Source organism: Ictidomys tridecemlineatus, chromosome 8 (genome assembly GCF_052094955.1).
Source record: "Ictidomys tridecemlineatus isolate mIctTri1 chromosome 8, mIctTri1.hap1, whole genome shotgun sequence".
Lineage (NCBI taxonomy): Eukaryota > Metazoa > Chordata > Mammalia > Rodentia > Sciuridae > Ictidomys > Ictidomys tridecemlineatus.
The window spans coordinates 149,399,658-149,418,264 of NC_135484.1; the positions used below are offsets into that span (position 1 = coordinate 149,399,658).

The 18,607-nt window shown below is 40.6% G+C and overlaps 1 protein-coding gene across 2 annotated transcripts in view; it reads left to right on the forward strand.

Moving 5' to 3' along the window:
* The window catches only part of Rnf144b (ring finger protein 144B), a 156,460-nt gene that overhangs the window by 26,289 nt on the left and 111,564 nt on the right, over positions 1-18,607 (forward strand). The window contains exon 1 of one of the 2 annotated variants that reach the window (XM_040282104.2): positions 4,850-5,094. The exons of the other annotated variant lie outside the window; for it this stretch is intronic. The gene's annotated coding sequence lies outside the window, so the exon portion shown is untranslated. Of the gene's footprint in view, positions 1-4,849; positions 5,095-18,607 lie in introns of those variants that run through there. 2 annotated transcript variants of the gene reach the window in all.

An 18,607-nucleotide genomic window follows, 5' to 3' on the forward strand; every position in this document is an offset into this window, starting at 1 on the left:
AAACATTGCTTTAATTTCACAAATTAGATTGAAAACATCAGATCACTATTGGAATTAATTGATCTTTCTAGAAGCCTTGATAGCACTGCTACAAAATTAGCAACAGCAAACTGTTTATAAAATTCTTCTGCTTTTAGTACCAACACATTGTTAATGTTTGCTCCAGTTTTTGGTACAGGAACACAAAAACTTGAAATAAAAAATTGGCAGTCAATTTAGAATACCATTCTGAATGTTATGTAAGCACCTTCTGCAGCTGCATGTGATAAATCATAAACTACAAGGACAGGGTTCTCAAAATAGTGACTAATTTTTGATGTGGATTATAATGCTTCTTCAGCAAATTTGTGTTCTTGGGTTTTTCACTTGGTAATTGATATTACTTTGTCCCCAGTGGCTGTAGGGGTGAGATGGGTAACAAATGATGTCATTTTGTGCAACTTTTTTAAAACTTTTATTTGTCTTTTCATTTTTTATGTGGTGCTGAGGATCGAACCCAGGGCCTCATATGTGCTAGGCGAGTGCTCTACCAGTGAGCCACAACCCCAGCTCCTCATTTTGTGCAATTTAACATTCATCGTTAACTTGTTTGAGTCAGAAATTTAGTATTTAATACATTTTTACTAAGTATGTTTTTTCATTTTTTTAGTTCATTGCTGTTAAAAGGATTTATTGCAAAATACAAAAGCATCACCAAACAAGAACTTAACATTTGTAGATGCACATAATAGAGAAAAAATGGCCAAATTATCACGGCACAGATGTTGTTAGCCAGCTTTCCTTTACTGTTACAAGTATCCGAGATAAATCAACTTATGAAGAGGAAAGGTTTATTTTGTTCACAGATTCAGAGGATTCTATGGTTACTTGACCCTGTTGATTTTGCAGAATATCATGGTGGGAGTGCAAGGTGGAGGACATTACTCACCTCATGGAAGTCTGAAAGCCGGGTGGGAGGAGCTGGGGTCCAACTATCCCCTCCAAGGGCATCTCCCCCTAACTTCCTTTGGCCAGGCCCCACTCCCTCAAGGTTTCACCACCTGCCAATTGTGCCCAGGCTTGCAACCAAGCCTTTAACACAAGGGCCCTTGGGGGATGTTAAAAATCCAAACTACAGCAGGCATCCAGACTGGTATCTCTCTTCTCTGCTATATATATCTCACATAACCCTAACCCATAATTAACCCATTTCCTACTGATCTCCCCTGCATTGGCAGTTTTGTCTCTTGTGGGCCCGAGCATGGGCCGTGGCACACCTAGCTGGTAAATCCGAAGGATGCAGAGTGGCCGCCGTCAGAGAGTTCTCTCACCACCAGCAGAGTTTTCCTTAGACGTAGAATTGGAAGCCCTTATTTGAGGTTTGTTTTGCAAGCAAGTGCCCTTGAAATGGAGATGTGTTAGTTCTACTGTGTGTGGGAAGGAGTGGAGAAAGTAGAGATGGGTAACTGTTATTCATCTATGAGATTTTATCCTCATGTTGGAGGGATACCTTTGCTTACCAGTCACATGTCTTAATACTAGAGAAGACCATGGTGGAGCCTGGAAATACTAAACCAATCCCAGCTGATTTTAGTGCTGCTATGAATGACAATTCCCCAATAAGGAGAAAAAGATCCAGGGAAATGTTGAAAACCGGATGAGAAGGAAGGACAACAGGTTTCCTAAGACTATTCAGGACAAAAAAAGACCCTAGCTACAAGGATAGTAATTATCTGAAAAGAAGTTATTGGGCAGGAACACCAGAGGGCGCTTCAGACTATAATTAATAATTCTGCTTTGATTTACATGAGCACACTGTAAGGGATCGCTGTTCCAAATTTCAATAGTGAATGTTGTTTAAAAGCTTAGGTGAATCCACATCAAGTTGTTTTATCTAGCATTCAAGCAAATTTCAAAACAAGTGTTCTGGTGTCTTTTCTCTTTTGTCCACCCTGCTGGAGGGGACGTTATATTTCTGCTTTACTTCAGATTTATTTTCAAAATGACAGAAGGTTAGATAAAGGTAGGGTTGCAATCTGTTTCCGCTAATTGAGATTGTGTGTGTGTGTATGTGTGTGTGTGTGTGTGTGTGTATGTGTGTGTGTGTGTGTGTGTGTGTGTGTCTGGTCTGGAGCTTGTTGTTCTGTCCCCACCTCTGTGACTTTTGGCAAATCATAATCTCGCTGGGATTATTTCTTAGTATTAAGTGATGAGTTTTAATTAAATGTCTCCCAAGTCTTACTCTAGTCTGAAATCCTGTAATTCCGACTTTTATGCTTACTTTTGATTCATTTTCAGTGTATGTTAGCATTAGGTGTCACATTGAGAAATTTCCTTCAAACTCAAATTGGGAGGTCTGGTGCCACCCTGTGAAAGCTTGATTCGGGAGGAAGTGGGGATGAAGGTGGTTCCGTCTGGGCCCCTGGTCAAGTTCTTTAAAATGGCTCACTTTACATTAGAAACAGACAACTCTTTGTCAACTGCCAGAAAACTATTATATAAGCACCGCTACCAATCTTAGACTTGCTTTGAAGCAAAAATGATAGTGAGGAGTTTATATTTCAGTGATTAGATCCAGATTAGATAAAGAGAAAGAAGTCAAAAGTATTTGAGCTTTTAAATTAATTCTCATGAGTTTATCTTGATGCTAGCAAAACATCCAGGACAAACATTTGCCAGATCTTTACAGACCCTATGTGTCCTCATGTCAGTGAGGTAAGATTTCAGTGATCTGGGGCTTCATTGAATATAGATTGAATATTCATTGAATATTACTCCTGAAGAGTGCTCTGATATTCTTGACTGAGTTCTACTTCTGAAACAAATATCTTGTTAAATGGTGTGGAGAAAGAAATGCGGGCAATATTTATGTCTGTTGGAAAGAAAACAATTTGGTCAGTGGAGTTGTGTGCCCCTTTATTATGCAGGCATCATAGAATCATTTCTTAGTAAGTTTCTAAATTTGTTAACTTTTCCAGTAACCTCTTGCAGATCTCAGTGTGTGCCTCTGTGTGTAGGTGTCTATGCGTCTTGTGCCTGCAGGTGTGTCTCTGGGTGCTCACGGGTCAGTGTACCGTCACCCATGGTAACTCTTAGGTGGTAATTCATTTTACATCTTGAAAGTTTCTCCCCATTCTACAGGTTTCCCACCTGTGAAGGAGACCTCAGAATTAAGGAGTCATTTCTTCATGACTCATCGTGTCAGAACCGAGCCTTGAGAGAAGCAGGAAAGGGCAGACGAAGAGAGGAAGCCATGTAGGATGGACCAACAGAGCAGGTGATCCCGGTGGTCTCACTCCAGGGACCTGGCAGTGGGTGGAGAAGGAGAAGGCTGTGGGTCCCGGGAGTCAGTGCCAGGGGAGTCAGCCCATCTGTTCATCAACCCTGTGTGGCATGCCTACTTCATGCCAGGTGCTACAGTCGGTGAAATGAACACGGAAGTTTCGTCCTTCAAGCACTGAAGGAAGGGTGGGTAAAATGGACGTGTAAACAAACCAAAGTAGATGCTAAGAGGATTGCCTCGCAAGCCCCAGGAGTTCCTGCAATGGGGCAGGCAAACGAGGGAATTTGTGGGCTCAAATAAATTGGCAAGTCAACGAGGTAGAGGCAGGTGGACTAGAGGTTCCAGTGATGCCAAAGTCCCCTCTCCCCCTTGGCCCCTCAGCCCCGTTCCCCATGTCTGCCTATAGTTTGGGATCCCACGTTCCTTTTTTCTGTTTTTAAGTATATTGAGTATTCTAGTGAAAGAGAACTTGCTGGTGTGTGCCAGATGGCTGACCGATGGTCACTTTGGCACTGTAATAGAAATGATGATAAACTGTAGGGGGGGAAACTTCTTGCATCCCATCCCCCTGTAGTATGTACCTACATATGTATGTATGTATGTATGTATGTATGTATGTATTTATTTAGTGTGTGTATGTTTCTGGGGATTGAACCCAGGACCTTGTGCATGCAAGGCAAGCTCTCTACCAACTGAGCTATATCCCCAGCCCCATCCTGCTATTTTTCTTGGACAAAAGTTGCTTGTTGGGGCTGGGGATGTGGCTCAAGCGGTAGAGCAGCTCGCCTAGCGTGCGTGCGGCCCGGGTTCGATCCTCAGCACCACATACAAATGAAGATGTTGTGTCCGCCGAGAACTAAGAAAAAATAAATAAATGTTAAAATTCTAAAAAAAAAAAAAGTTTTGCTTGTTTGGTTTGCTGCTTCCTTCCAAGCTTTGCAGGTAGTGTGTGATTGATCAGGTAACATAAGGGCAATCCTTCCCCTCCTCGCCCCCCAAACCTATCCCCAGATCTCTTCTCTGTGCTGCCTAAAATACAGAGACTTGGAGGTTGGTTTGAAGGGAGAATGGGGAGTTGAGGTAGAGAGAGGATGCTGTCAATTATTTGCACTTGATTGTGAATTAGAATAATCAGATCATCTCCGGCTCCTGGCCCTGGGCCAACTGGACCTGGGAAGTAGGATTATGGAGTTGGAGTGCAGGGGGAAGGTGCAGTTGGATGCTCACACAGAGCAGGCTTGTACAGACATCACCTGAGCCTCAGGCATCTGGGGAAACTGGGAGAGAAGAGGAACTGAGGAGAGCAGGAGAGCAGGGCAGGGGCGGCTCTGCTCTTGCCAGTCTTGAGCAGGACCAGATGGGGCAGGCCCCTTCACCCAGCCCGAAGCTGCCATTTAATGCACGTAAAGTCCCCAGCCCGCTGGAGTTTTGAAGGGGACGGGCAGAGCTAGATCCTGCAGTCTCCCCTCCCTCCTAGTGGATTCTCTGGCAATGGAGAGGAGGGAGTTTCCAAGGCCTACTCTGGGTCAAGCCTTGCAAAACAGACTTTCTTTGTGTATACAGTTTGCCCTCTTTTCAGTTGGAAATTACTAGGGCCAGGATGTGGAAGGCTGCTGGGCAGGCTGACAAGAGTGAACGCTCACGGGGGAGGGCCTCTCTCACCTGGATGCTGTTCTTTCCTGGCTTTCCAACAGCGGGTTGGCTGGAGGGGAGCTGTCAGCCTGGACGGAGAGAAGTGGGAGACAGGAAGGAGGTTTCTAGGTCTGTGGTGCTGACCTAATTCTGGATGATGTTTTCACTGAATGAGCTGATTATTTTTATACTCTTTTCTGGTAAGTGAATTGCCTTCACCACTTTCAACTTTTCCATGTCCCAACTTCCAGTTCCTCACCACATTGTACGTGCACTTGAAAATTCACTCCTTGAGCTATTTTCATTCTTTTAGCCCAGAAGAAACAATCGCCTGCTTATTATTTCAACAGCAGTGTTGCTGCTGGCATAACAAACACCCTGCTCTTGCGCATGATTTGCTCGGGGAATAGGTTGATATTTGTTGTCAGGGACTCAGAGGGGCTGTGTTCTTGGTGTTGCATTTCAATGTTTAATGTACCAATGGAATCTTTTTGCTTTAATCACCTTCATTATTGGGTGATTAAATGTGAGTCACCAGACCTGGCTTTTCACCCACCCTGAAAACTAGCTCCCTGTTAAACCAGCAATTTACTTGTTTTCTAGTGTTACATTCACCATGTACTGTGGTTACTGACTTTGTTTTTTGTAATTCAATTTCAATGAAAAAAAAAATGCTTTTAAAAAATATATTCTCTTTACAATTTGAAACTGGGGTATTTGTGTGTCTTGTGGTTTTTGTGTGTCTTGGGGTATTTGTTCTAATTTAAAACCCATGATTTGTTCCTAAAAATTGTTCAACTGTGCCTGATATCTGCTGGTACAACATAATGAAAAGACTCTTTTGTGAAACTGGACTTTGTATCATCTCTCTGCTTTTCAGTAAACGTTGAGATTCTTTTCAAGCCTAAAAATTAAGTGGAATAGTTACTAGATTAAGCACGGCTTTTACAAACAAATGTTAAATAAGTGGGGCATGGTGGCACAACCCATAGTGACAGCTGTTGGGAGGCTGAGGCAGGAGGATCACAAGGCCAGCTTCAGCAACTTAGCAAGACCTTGTCTGAAAATAAAAATAAATGAATAGATAAAAGGGCCAGGATGTGAGTCAGTGTTTAACGGCTTCTGGGTTCAATCCCTGGTACCAAATAAATCAATAAATCAATAATAAATTTTAAAAAATACAAAGGGCTGGGAATGTAGCTTATTGGCAAAGCACTCCTGGGTTCAATCCCCAGTATCACAAAATAAAAATAAAAAGTGAAATAAAAAAATAAAATGTTAAATAGAAAATTAAAATGTTAAAATAAACAAGACATCATTGCTTGAATATTATTTTTTAAAAATGAAGGACTGGGGATACAGTTCAGTTGGTAGAGTGCTTGTCGTGCATGCATAAGGTCTTGGGTTCAATCCCCAGCACCAAAAAATAAAAAATAAAAAAAAAGATGAGGACATTCCAAAAGGAGTTATTCCCATGGAAATATTAAGCCCTCCTATTATAGGTTCTTTCAGTATCATTGATTTGTGTGTGTGAAAACTATGTTAAATGTAAATAAGTTCATTCAGTAATCTTTTTTTAAAACATTTATTTTTTAGAAGTAGTTGGACACAACACCTTTATTTTATTTATTTATTTTTATGTGGTGCTGAGGATCCAACCCAGAGCCTACCCATGTGCTAGACGAGCGCTCTGCCGCTGAGCCGCAACCCCAGCCCTCATTCAGTAATCTTTTAAGTAACAATTACTGCTCCCTCATTTCCTAGAATAATTTGGCCTGCACATGATGGTGCACACCTGTAATCCCAGCTACTTGAGAGGCTGAGGAGGCAGGAGGATCACAAGTTCAAGGCCAGCATATGCAATTTAGGAAGACTCTGTTTCAAAATAAAAAATAAAAAGAGCTGGGGATGAAGTTCAGTGGGAGAGAATCCCTGTGTTTAAAGGAAAAAAAAATTAAAATTAATGTCACCATTTTTGCACATTACATATGCAGGCATAGTTTTTTTTCTTTCTTTGCTTCCTTTTCCTATTACTAAAGAGAAAAATAACTTTCATTGAGAAAGCAGGGAGAAACTATTTTTGGCATCTGTTCCTTTGCTGTTGTGACTGTGCTAATGAGTAGACTGTTCTAGTAACGCAGCAGTTTTGCAGCAGCCTCAACTAGTTTAAAGTCACATTAAAACAAGTTCCTTCTTCCTGTGCGTCCAAACCCATAATTTCGTTCTGAACTTTTAAAAGGATGCGTAGCCAGTTTTTTTTTTTTTCCCCTCCAACTACAATTTGATATAATTTCCTTAAAAGGCAAGAAAATTGCCACATTTGGAGATCTTAGTCTGGCTGTTTAGGGGCTGTTTTTGATGAGGGGGAAATTAGGTGGACCACCATTTTCTTTTGAGCAATGGGGAGAAATCAGGGGCTGGAGAAAGTGGGGACAGTCAATCAGCTCAGCAGGAAAAATTGGCAAGATTGGGATTCCTTCCCCGTCTTTGACCTCAGCATTTCAGTGGGGCTTTGTTTTCACATGGGTCCCCTCAACCCCTGCTACCTCATTTTCTTCCTTTTTAAAATTTTTCATACAAGCATTTTTTTGAATGTGCTAATATTTGGATGCCCTCTGAGCTTTGGAAAGGCATTTTCTCTGGGTTCCGTCCATGGAGTGCATTTAGTTCTCCTGTACATTCATCAGAAAAATCTTAAGTGGGATGAAGCACAAAAAGTATTAAATTATCTTAAGTTTCTTGAGTCATTTCAGTGGTAGTTTCTCTTCCTTTGGCTAAGTAGGAAATTGAGGTCTTTGGAAGCAGGGAATCCCCAGACCCCAGGAGCTCTACTGGAAATCCAAGTCCTGCAAACCAAACATCTTCCCACTTCCCCATGTAACTCACACATTTTCTTTATGATTTGGTGAATGCTGGGAGGAGGGGGGGGGCCCTGGTTTAAGCAATGATGAGAAGGAACTTAGCTCAAATGCACAGCACAGCATGGACGTGACTCTGTAATCTGAAGATTTTTATTAAGTAGACAAACAAGAGATTGGTGTAGATAGGTGACTTATGAAAGAGGAAATTTGCCATGGTGATTAAGACTAGGACCCTTGGCATTAGCCAAACCTTGTTTGGAAACTGGCTGAACCATTTGTTGCTGGTTCAGCAGATCCATTAGCTCCCACAGGATAGAAACCAAACACCATTAACAGAAAGGGTTGGAAAGCATCAGTTGTTGCATTGATTAATACAGCAAGGCGGTTAGTCTATAGGCAGAGGAGCCTGGCAAAGTAGGCAGGCAAAACGACCACTCCATAGACAGCGGCCAAGCTCGAATGTGAACACCATTTACAGTTGTGCATCAGGAATTTGTGTATTTATGTTACATAGCATTATTCATGATTCTGTTGAAGTCTCTTTGTGCACTGCCATCTTGCCCAGGGTCAAAGATGTATCTAAAAGTGTGGTAGGTCTCTCCTCTGGGTATGTTTTTCAACATGGAAAAAAATGCATTTAAATGAAGGTCCCAGTTAGTCTCCATCACTGAGTTTTGTTCAGCCTTGCTTGCATTGGTTTTGATGATTTTGATCTTGGGGAGGCCTTTTTTATCCATTAGCCTGAGCAGAAAGTGTGTAGTGTTTTTCTGTCACCAATTTAAATTCTAGCCCTCTTCTCCTGTCTCAAATTGATGAGCCAGGCCACCTTGATCTAAGAGTTTTTCATTGTAAAGATAATATATAATATTTAGTGTATATTATAAGGCTAGCACACCCATTGTGATGTCTAGGACAAAGTGATTCCTCAGTAAATGGGCCATTTGTTTATAAATGCTTTTATTCATACATGTTTTACTGTGTGTACAAAGAAAGAAATGAATATTATGAATTTCTTAGTGTCTGTCTCATTGAAATAAAAATGATGGATATTGTTTTTGATATGAAATGTCCTCATGAATAAGGTAACTTGACATGATATTCCGTGGTATTGATAATACCGTCTCCTGCCTGGTGAACTGCTATTTGTATTTTAAGCCCTGTTCTTTCTCATTTTGCCTGATCTTCCAGATGGTTGTTGGTCTTGACTTTCCTCTGTGTTTCTTTTGTATTCCTGGGCACTATTTAGTTCAGAGTGTCTGTGGTCTCCCCTTCTGGACTGTTTGCATTTGATATAGGGATTATTTTATTTATAGTCCCTCTCCCTCCCCCTACTGTCCAGCACAGGACCTGGCATGGAGGTCACCACTAGGTGGATTGAAATGAATTAAATTTAGTTGAATCAAATATCTGCCTTGGAAATAGGACTGTGCAAAATATTTGGGGCTTGCAAGACCCCTGACTCATTTTACAGATTTGTTTTTGATCCGAACCTCCAGACTAGGTTTAGGAAAAGATTGCACTTCGCATTCAATGTCATTCGGGACTCTGTTGTTGCAGACAAACAGTGTTCTGTGTCATTCAGTGCCAGCAGATGTCAGGTTTCCCGTGGCTTCACAGCTGGATTTGCTATTTGTTCTCTGAGACATGAGTGGCTGTGTGGGTCAGTCTTCTGGAATTAAGAAAAGATTGCCAGCTGACCACAGGGAGGAGGGGGTCAGGTAGAACCCGGAACAACGCTCGATAGCCTGGGTTTCCTGGCAGCGTTCAAATGGGTTTACTTCTTTGTCAATAAGAGGATCTCTTTATTTGTAGCTCCTATTAAAGAATTTTTGTGTTCTTTGGTATCATTTTTAAGAAAATAGGAATAAATTATTCTACTTATGGGGTCAATCAAAAATAGTAGTGTTATCTTCAAATATTATTTAAAAACCCATATGCCATTTTTATTTACAATTTAGTTTAATACAGTTGCCACATCTTTTACTTAAATTACAGCTGAAAAGTAGACTTTTTTGCAGGATGTTGACATTCTTGAGAGGGAGGTAAAATTTGAACATGTGTCCTCTTATCTTTTGTAATTCTCTGCTTTCCTTTCTTTGAGATTTTATTTCTTATTCCAGAATTGATTTCACATTCTTTTATTGCCCATGATCCACCAAAGGTGGGTTGGAAAAAAAATAATAATAAAACTAACAATGAGTCTACTTTTTAATACCACCATGTGCTAGTTATTCTAAACAAATGTCAGTGATAAAATTCTCTTTCCTGAAAAATCTCTTTGGTTGGCCTAAAGTCTTAACAATTGGTGTGGTTACTGTTGAGTTCTAATAAAACACATAATCTGAAAATGGGCATTTTTTTTTTGACAAGGAAATATAATTTTAATTTAAAGTTCCGCATGCTTTTCCAGTCCTGTTACTCCAAAATTTCTTGGAAATATGTAAATCTTAAAGTTACCATAATTTCTCCCACTTATTTTAAAATTACTTTGAATACTGTTAATTAGCTTAAGCAATAAATAATTGAGCAAAGAGATATGAAATATCTTAAGAAACCACAATTTAGGGGATTCTCCAACATTATCTATTGATTGAATAAATGGGCACATTTTTATTATTCTTTATTTTATTTATTTTTTTAAAGAGAGAGAAAGAGAGAGAGAGAGAGAGAGAGAGAGAGAGAGAGAGAGAGAGAGAGAGAAAGAATTTTTTAATATTTATTTTTTAGTTTTCAGTGGACACAACATCCTTGTTTGTATGTGGTGCTGAGGATCGAACCCGGGCCACATGAATGCCAGGCGAGCGCGCTACCGCTTGAGCCACATGCCCAGCCCTTTATTATTCTTTAATAAATATTTCTGTGTAGAAGTTGATTGTAAGAGCTCTACTTATTTACAAAATATGAAACAAAAGTATTTTATTTATTTATTTTGCAGTACTGGTGATTGAACCCTGTGGCACTGGGCTACATCCCCTGTCCTTTTATTTTTATTTTTTTAAATTTTGAGACAGGATCTAACTGTCTTGATCTTGCAATCCTCCTGTCTCAGCCTCCTGAGTTGCTGGGTTTATAGGTCTGCACCATCTTGCTGGGCTAAAAATTTATTCTTAAATTACAACAAACTCCAAGACAATACTTCATTGTAGATGTTACAGCTGGTCAGACTTCAGATGCTTAAACAGGAATGGAATCAGGGTCGTGATCGCCTCCAGCACAAGAACAGCTTACTTTACGTAGACCTTCTAAATTCCACCTGTGGCCAGGCCCCTTCCCCTTGGCCTTTGCTGTTAGTTTCTTCCCCTCTGTGCGTTTCTGTCTGAAAGCCTTATCAGCCTTTTCTCTTGGGCTTGCTCCCTAGACTGTTTAAAGGACTTCTCACTTTTTTTTTTTAAGAAAAAATTATGAATATTTATTGTCTTACATGGTTTCTAAGGACTGGGAATCTGCAGGTGGCCTAGGTGTGTGGCTCGGATTTAGGGTCTTTTTCTTTTGGCTATGAGGACGCAGGCTGGGGCAGCTCATTTGAAGGCTGTTGGTTGCAGTTTCCAGAGGCTTGTCTAGGTCTTCAGTTCCTCCTTGGCTGGGGAGGGAAGGCTGTGGTTCCTGGCCACTTGGGTATCTCCTAGAGGCTGTTCATCACAGCCCCTGGCTTCCCCCAAAGTAAGTGATCCACGTGCCTTCATTTTAAGCATAAGTTTCTAGTGGTCAGAATGGTTTGGGCAGCGCTGCACACGTCTGTAATTAAACCACAGACTTGAGATAAGCAATGACAGAGCATGCATCGGACAGGTGAAGAGGCCACCTTCACTTACTGCAGTTATGTCACTCCTTGTGACCATCTGGAACTTTAAATTTGTGTGTAAAATGCAAGATGATATAAATTTCTCTCCATACAGTTCTGTTAGTAAGTGCAAATTTTAGTTCACATGACATTTTATTGAATTTGAGTAGCATCTTTAAGATGAAAATTATTTTTTCTTTTAAAATGTTTGTTTGTTTTAAAACAAAAGAAGGAATAAAATATTTATAATTACATTAGTATGATTTAATAGTTACCCAAACTATAAATTTTTTAATTTTATTCTTATTAAAATTTACTTATTCAGTTATTATAATGTTATTTGTTAAATACAGATAGGCAAATCCATATTGATTATTCAAATAGGCCAGTGCATAAAACTTTTCCTCTCTTTATTCCAAAGATATATTAATTAAAGGTATCAATCCATTACTTTTTCTCTTTTTATAAGTAGTGATTCTTCTTTTCTTTTTTAATATATATATTATTGTTTTTTTAAAATATTCTTTAGTTTTTAAATATATTTATTTATTTAATTAAATAATATGATTTATTAATGTATTAATTAATATATATTTAATAGATTTTTTTTTTAGTGGACACAATGTCTTTATTTTATCTTTATGTGGTGTTGAGGTTCAAACCCAGTACCTCACACATGCTAGTTGAGTGCTCTACCACTGAGACACAACTTCAGCCCTATTTTCTCTTTTTTCTTGTGCTTGAGGCGACCACGACCCTGATTCCATTCCTGTTTAAGCATCTGAAGTCTGACCAGCTGTAACATCTACAATGAAGTATTGTCTTGAAGCTTGTTGTACACTTAAGAATAAATTTTTAGCCCAGCAAGATGGTGCAGACCTGTAAACCAGCAACTCAGGAAGCTGAGACAGGAAGATTGCAAGATCAAGACAGTTAGATCCTGTCTCAAAATTAAAAAATAAAAAAATAAAAGGACAGGGAATGGGTTCAATCCCCAGCACTATAAAATAAATAAATAAAATCAATAAAAATTCTGTCCAGGATTTTTTTTTACCATTATTGTAATCATTTGTTTCTTTTTACAGTTACAACTAAAATAATTTTGTCAAATAGAGAAGGGTAATATTAAAAATTGATTTTTTTCCAGGTCAAATTTGTTGGGAATGTCGCTGCTTCAGGGATATTTTTCCACATGAACTTGACCACCTCTGCTAACTTTCCTTATGCTACTGTACTTAGTCAAGAAAGCATATCCTGCTTTTGTGTAACAAGTTCCTGGAAAGCCCATATATAATCAGAATCTTTGGAAAACAGAGCTTTAAAATATATTTTTTGAACTTGTATGGTTGCTCATTTTCTCTTTTGGGGGGATACCAGGGATTAAACTCAGGGGCACTCAACCACTCAGCCATATCCCAGGCCTATTTTTATTTTATGTAGAGACAGGGTCTCACCGAGTTGCTCAGAACCTTGCTTTTGCTGAGGCTGGCTTTGAACTCGAGATCCTCCTGCCTCAGCCTCCCAAGCCACTGGGATTACAGGTGTGGGCCATTGCACTGACTCATTTTCTTTTCACCCCATTTACCTTCTACTCTTTTGCCCTGATTAAGAGAGCCATAACTCCATTTTGCACTGAAATGACTGTCCCAGACTCACGGGTCCTCTTTGGTCCTATACATACCCACCAGTGAATACAGCCTATAATATGCTGGCTCCACTTAATCCAAACACCTTGGCGGCTGGGATTATCATTCCCTGGCACTGGCGGGTCCAGGTCAGTTTTGGAAGATGCCAGGCTAACATAGATCTGGCACTTGTTTCTGCTTCCCACGTTCCGCTTGCTTCTACCCTCCTAGAATGAAACGAGCAAAACGTTCCCTGCCAGAGACGGTTCAGAAACCACCCAGCCTAACAGGGAGGACAGGACTGCTCTACGTGGCCCAGGGACATGGTAGGTAGGAATCCCACCTAGGAGCAGGCACAAGTATGTGAGCTACTCAGTCTAACTGTTAAAAAGCAGCCAAGAATTCCTGAATGAACTTTAGCTGGGTTTTTAGGAGAAGCATCAAGTTCTTAAAGCCCCTTCTTCTTCTTCTTCCTTTTATTTTTAAATATTTTTTAGTTGTAGTTGACCCAATACCTTTATTTTATTTATTTATTTTTACATGGTGCTGAGGATCGAACCCAGGGCCTCACGTGTGCTAGGCGAGTGCTCTGCCACTGAGCCCCAGCCCAGCCCCTTGAAGCCCCTTCTTTTCCACTGGCTTGGAAATATTCCCACATTCCCTGGTGACTTTCCCCACAGGTATTTTCAGAAGAACTTGGATAGAACTTCTCTAGAATTCCTTCTGTTAGTTCAGAATTAGAAAAAGACACCTGTGATGGATGGCTGTTTACATGGATTGCACTGTCATATGCTGTCACAGGCCAGCCTGGTCCCCACACGGGCAACCTTTCAAGTTCCCTGTTTGTTTTGCACGGGCCAAATGCCCTGGTCCATTGACCTCTTCCCCATGTCTGCTGCATGAGAGAGCAAGAGTTAATCCAGTGTGTTCACCTGAACAGAAGCATTAGTCCAAGTGTCAATGCTGCACATAAAACAAAATATTTTCTGAAAGACCTTCAAATAGAGCAAATAATGGTGTAAATTTTAGTCTAATGGTGGGGAAAGTGAACAGTGTTCTTTGAGCAAGAATTTTGGCTTTGGCCTTAGGAAAATTAGAGTATAAATCCTGCCTCATTAAGTTTATTAGCTGTGAGATTTTGGGCAAATGATTGACCTCTATGAGACTCAGTTTCCTTATCTAAGAAACAGAAATGATAATTCCAGCCGCCAGGTTGTTTGGATTAAGTGGAGTACAGCTGGTAGAATGCCCAGCATATTATAGCTTGTAGTCACTGGCAGGTATAATTGTGGTATTCAGTACCACTTTAGGGTCCTCTGAGGTCATATCCTCCATGAGTTTCTGCCTGGCCAGCTGATACAGAACACTAGACTTTTTTCTTGGAGTTAATAGGAAAATTCTATCAGCTGGAAATAGTGCCCGAACACTTGGGGATTATTAGTCTGGATGTTGGTTTTATTATTTGCTTTATGTCAGTTGTTTTATTATTCTTAAATCATCTCCCTTTGGGTTTATTGGCGTCTCTTCCAGCATATGTGATGCTGATCACAGAGCAGTTTGAAGGATGAAGGGACGATGCGTTTAACTGGAGGGAGGGACTTTTCCTGAAAGAGGGTCAGTATTTACCTCTTTGTTATGGGGGTGGTTCTGTGTGTGATCACAATGAGAGTAAGAGGATACTTTGATGAGTCTCTTACATTTATAGGTGCAGGGTCTAGTGACTACCCCAAGAAAGACAAACAATCATAACTTGAGCTTCGCTGAAAAGGATAAACCTCAGTGTTTCCGTCTTGGAGGGGAACATGGCCGTGACTTTCCCTTATGCGCAAACCGTTGGACTATTAAGGGACGTGACAGTTCTCTGAGGAAGCTCCTGAGGAGGTGATCCGGACTGGTTATTCGACCTACGGATCCAGGGTATTTAATTCTTTTGGGCTAAGGAGAAAAATAACTTTTCCCTTAATTTCCATATTAAATAAAGTTTCTAGTTTTAATGAATGAATGAGAGTTGACAAAAGCCATTGAATATGTCAGTTTCTTTCTCTGTAAAATGAGGGAGCTGGAAAGGCACCCAAACCTTTTCTGCCCCCACAGTCTCTGATTAGAATGCAAATCAGCAGGTCCCAATGGCCCGATGAACATCTGCTGGTCATGCCATATCCTTCACATGAGGGTTGCCTGGGCCCCCAAAGACTGTGCACTCCTAATATTTGAAGGGAAGATGTCGTTTAAACTTTTATAATTGGGGGTCAAAAAAGCGGCAAGGGAATTTTGATTTTCTATTTTCTATTTTTTATTCCCCCCCCCTTAACAATCAGCAAGTCATTGCTCCTTCGTTGAAGTTAAATAAACATTTGTTTCCCTTGAGTTTTCCCAGGTGACTGCAGAGCTGTGAGCTTTGCTCTGATAGCAGTGCTGTGTTAGCACCTTGTCTTCTGCCTGGGGAGGCCTGGGGATGGGTTCAGTGGCAGAGTGCTTGCCTAGCATGTGGGAGGCACTGGTTTGATCCTCAGCACCACATAAAAAATAAATTAATAAACAAAGATATTGTGTGTCCCTCTACAACTAAAAAAACATTAAACAAACAAACAAAAAAACCTTGTCCTCCTCCCACCGGGATTCTTAACCTGTGCCCACTGGCAGTACACCACAATACCCTGTTTTCTGGAAGTCTCAATACAAATGCAAAGCTTAAGAAAACAAAGCTCAGGTAAGAATTTAAGTGACATACTTACCATCTATCAGATTTGAACTTTGTCTTTTCTACCTTAAATTTCACATGTTTTTCTAGATATCTTGTTTAAAATATGTTAAAAACATGATACCCCTCCCCAGGGCTTAGAGTAAGTTAACAAGTATGTCACATTGCTACAGTTTTCCAAGTGCTTTGTTCATACTTAAACCCATTTCATTGTCACTTAAATCAATTGAAGTCTCACGTCATGTTTTATAAAGTTGAGCATTGTTATAATTATCACTTTTTATAGATCAGGAAGCTGAGATACAGGAAGACCGAGTAACTTGCTGGGCATGTTAGAGGAAAATCCAGGCCCGAATTCAACTTCTGTGATATTTGCATATTGCTAGCTCAGTTCAAATCAGCAAGCATGCTGTAACATGCCCCTTTTTGCAGTGTAAGGGAATTTTACTTATTGTGCAACTTGGGACAGGATTTCTCTATTTCTTAAAATACTATGTAGGCCCCACCTCATCCTTAGCTCAAGTTGGCCTGAAAAACACTATAATCCATTTTAGCTTCAGTGGTGCATGTCTGTAATCCCAGTGGCTTGGGAGGCTGAGGCAGGAGGATCATGAGGTCAAACCAAGCTTCAAAAATTTAGCAAGGCTCTGAGCAACTTAGCAAGATTCTGACTCAAAATAAAAAGGATGTAGCTCAGAGGTTAAGTGCCCTGAGTTCAGTCCCCTTACTCCCCTGTGCCAGAAGAAGAATATGATCCATTTTATAAAGGAAGAGTTTCACAATGTTCAATTCAGGAGGATTCCATAGGCAACAATGAATTAAGTCATTCAACAGTTAAGCGAGGCTCCACGCTTTTAAGGACTGCAGAAAAGGCAGTGAAGAGGAAGAGACAAAAATTCCAGCCGTCATGAAGCTGACCTTCTAAGGAATGGGGTGGGGAGACCAGAAATCAACAAGTCAGCAAAATGTACCACATATCATCTGATGGTGATACTCACTGTAGGGGGAACAGGGCTGGCAATTGTAAGGAGTGTGATTGACAAGACGGTGTTTATGTCATTTACACCTGAAAGGGGCAGGTGAGGGAGGAGCCTGGGTAAGTGGAGAAGTAGACTCCGGCAGGGAAACAAGAGCCAAAGGCCTGAGGAGGACGCTGCTGTCCTGGTGCCAGTGAAACCTTCATAAAAGGAGAAACAGAGCCCGCAGAGTCGTGCAGCAGTTATATTAGGAACTTCAGCATGTTTTCAACGGTGGCTGGATGGGTTTTTTTGTGATTTCCCAAGGCTTTTAGTGCTAAGTGGTGGAAATCATATCTTTCCCCAAATCTTTACATACGAGGATAGTATTATTGTCAGTTTTGCTAACGCTTGTAGCAATTTCATTTTTCTTCAGTCCTTTTTTAGTATATTTTTGTTTGATTTTTTTGGTGAGTGAGTGAGTGTGTGTGTGTGTGTGTGTGTGTGTGTGTGTGCGCACGCACACTGAGGAGGGAACCAAGGGCCTCATACACACACATTAGGCAAATGCACTGACACTGAGCTACGTCCCCAGAGCAGAGTATTATTTTTCTGAAGAGTCAGTACATTTACTAAGTCTAAGGAATACATAGTGGTGTATGAGTACCTCAGATACCCAGTTCTTCCCTGGGGAGGCAAAGAGGTCCCTCCATCCTTTCCTCTGTGCCTAAGGAAAGGCTAGACATCTGGATGCTCGTGTGGCTTAGAGGTTGGGGTACAGCTTTTGAGGCCATGTACTGTGTCTCTGCCCTGGTTTTGGTGCTCACCGTGTCTGACCTTGGGCAAGCAGCTGAAGGTCTAAATGCTTCCAATTTCTCATCTACGGAATGGAGAAAATAATATTTGGTTTAACCTAAGGATTAAATGAGATTTTCTTTGTATAAAATAGTATAAAAATGTAAAGAATTTACATAATTTCTAGCAGATGATAAATACCCAGGAGTTGTTTGCTGTTATGAGCATACTTAGTTCTCTCTGGAAGCTTTTGTGGTGCCCTCCTGTACCCGGGAGGAAAGAGTCTTGGAAAGGTCAAGAGCTCTCGTAGGAAGCCGGGGCTGGCAGGCGATGGCCCTGTGGTGCTTGGTGGTAACTCCAGTCCCACAGCCTGGGTTTCTTCTGTGAATGTTGTTGCGATGGCTCTCAGGTGTCTTCCTTTTACTACGCAAGCTGTATAAATGGCAGATGAATGTAAATGACGATGACAGCAAGGTGTTTGCTTGGAAGCCTAATCAGATTCCTCTCATTTATTTTTAATGGCTTCAGCCAAGGATATTTCTAAGTTAGTTTTGTTTTTAGCCTTAGGCAACACCTTTTCTTTCCAAAGATATCCCTTGAGCATTTGCTATGCTTGATGCAGCACATTCACGCAATGGTGGAAGAACTGGATGGCCCCCTCCCACAATGGTTACTGTTGAGCGAGAGATTTAGTCACATACATCTTTAAAATACGATGTCATATTTCCTCCCATAGAGGTTTGTCCAAGTTGAGGAAAGGATAATTTCCAAAACATTGCTTTCTTTCATTTTTATTTTCCTTTGGAGAATTCACCAGGTTTATTGCTCATGGATGTACATCAAATAATTCTTGGGAACAATAGGCTTGTTTTCATTTGGTATGCCTGCGAATGTTCTAAATATTTGGTATTACTGCTTGCTTTGAAGGTTCAGTGGGTTGCAAGCAGGCATTGCACTGTTTGCCAACAGAGAAGTCACTATTGGTACAGCACAC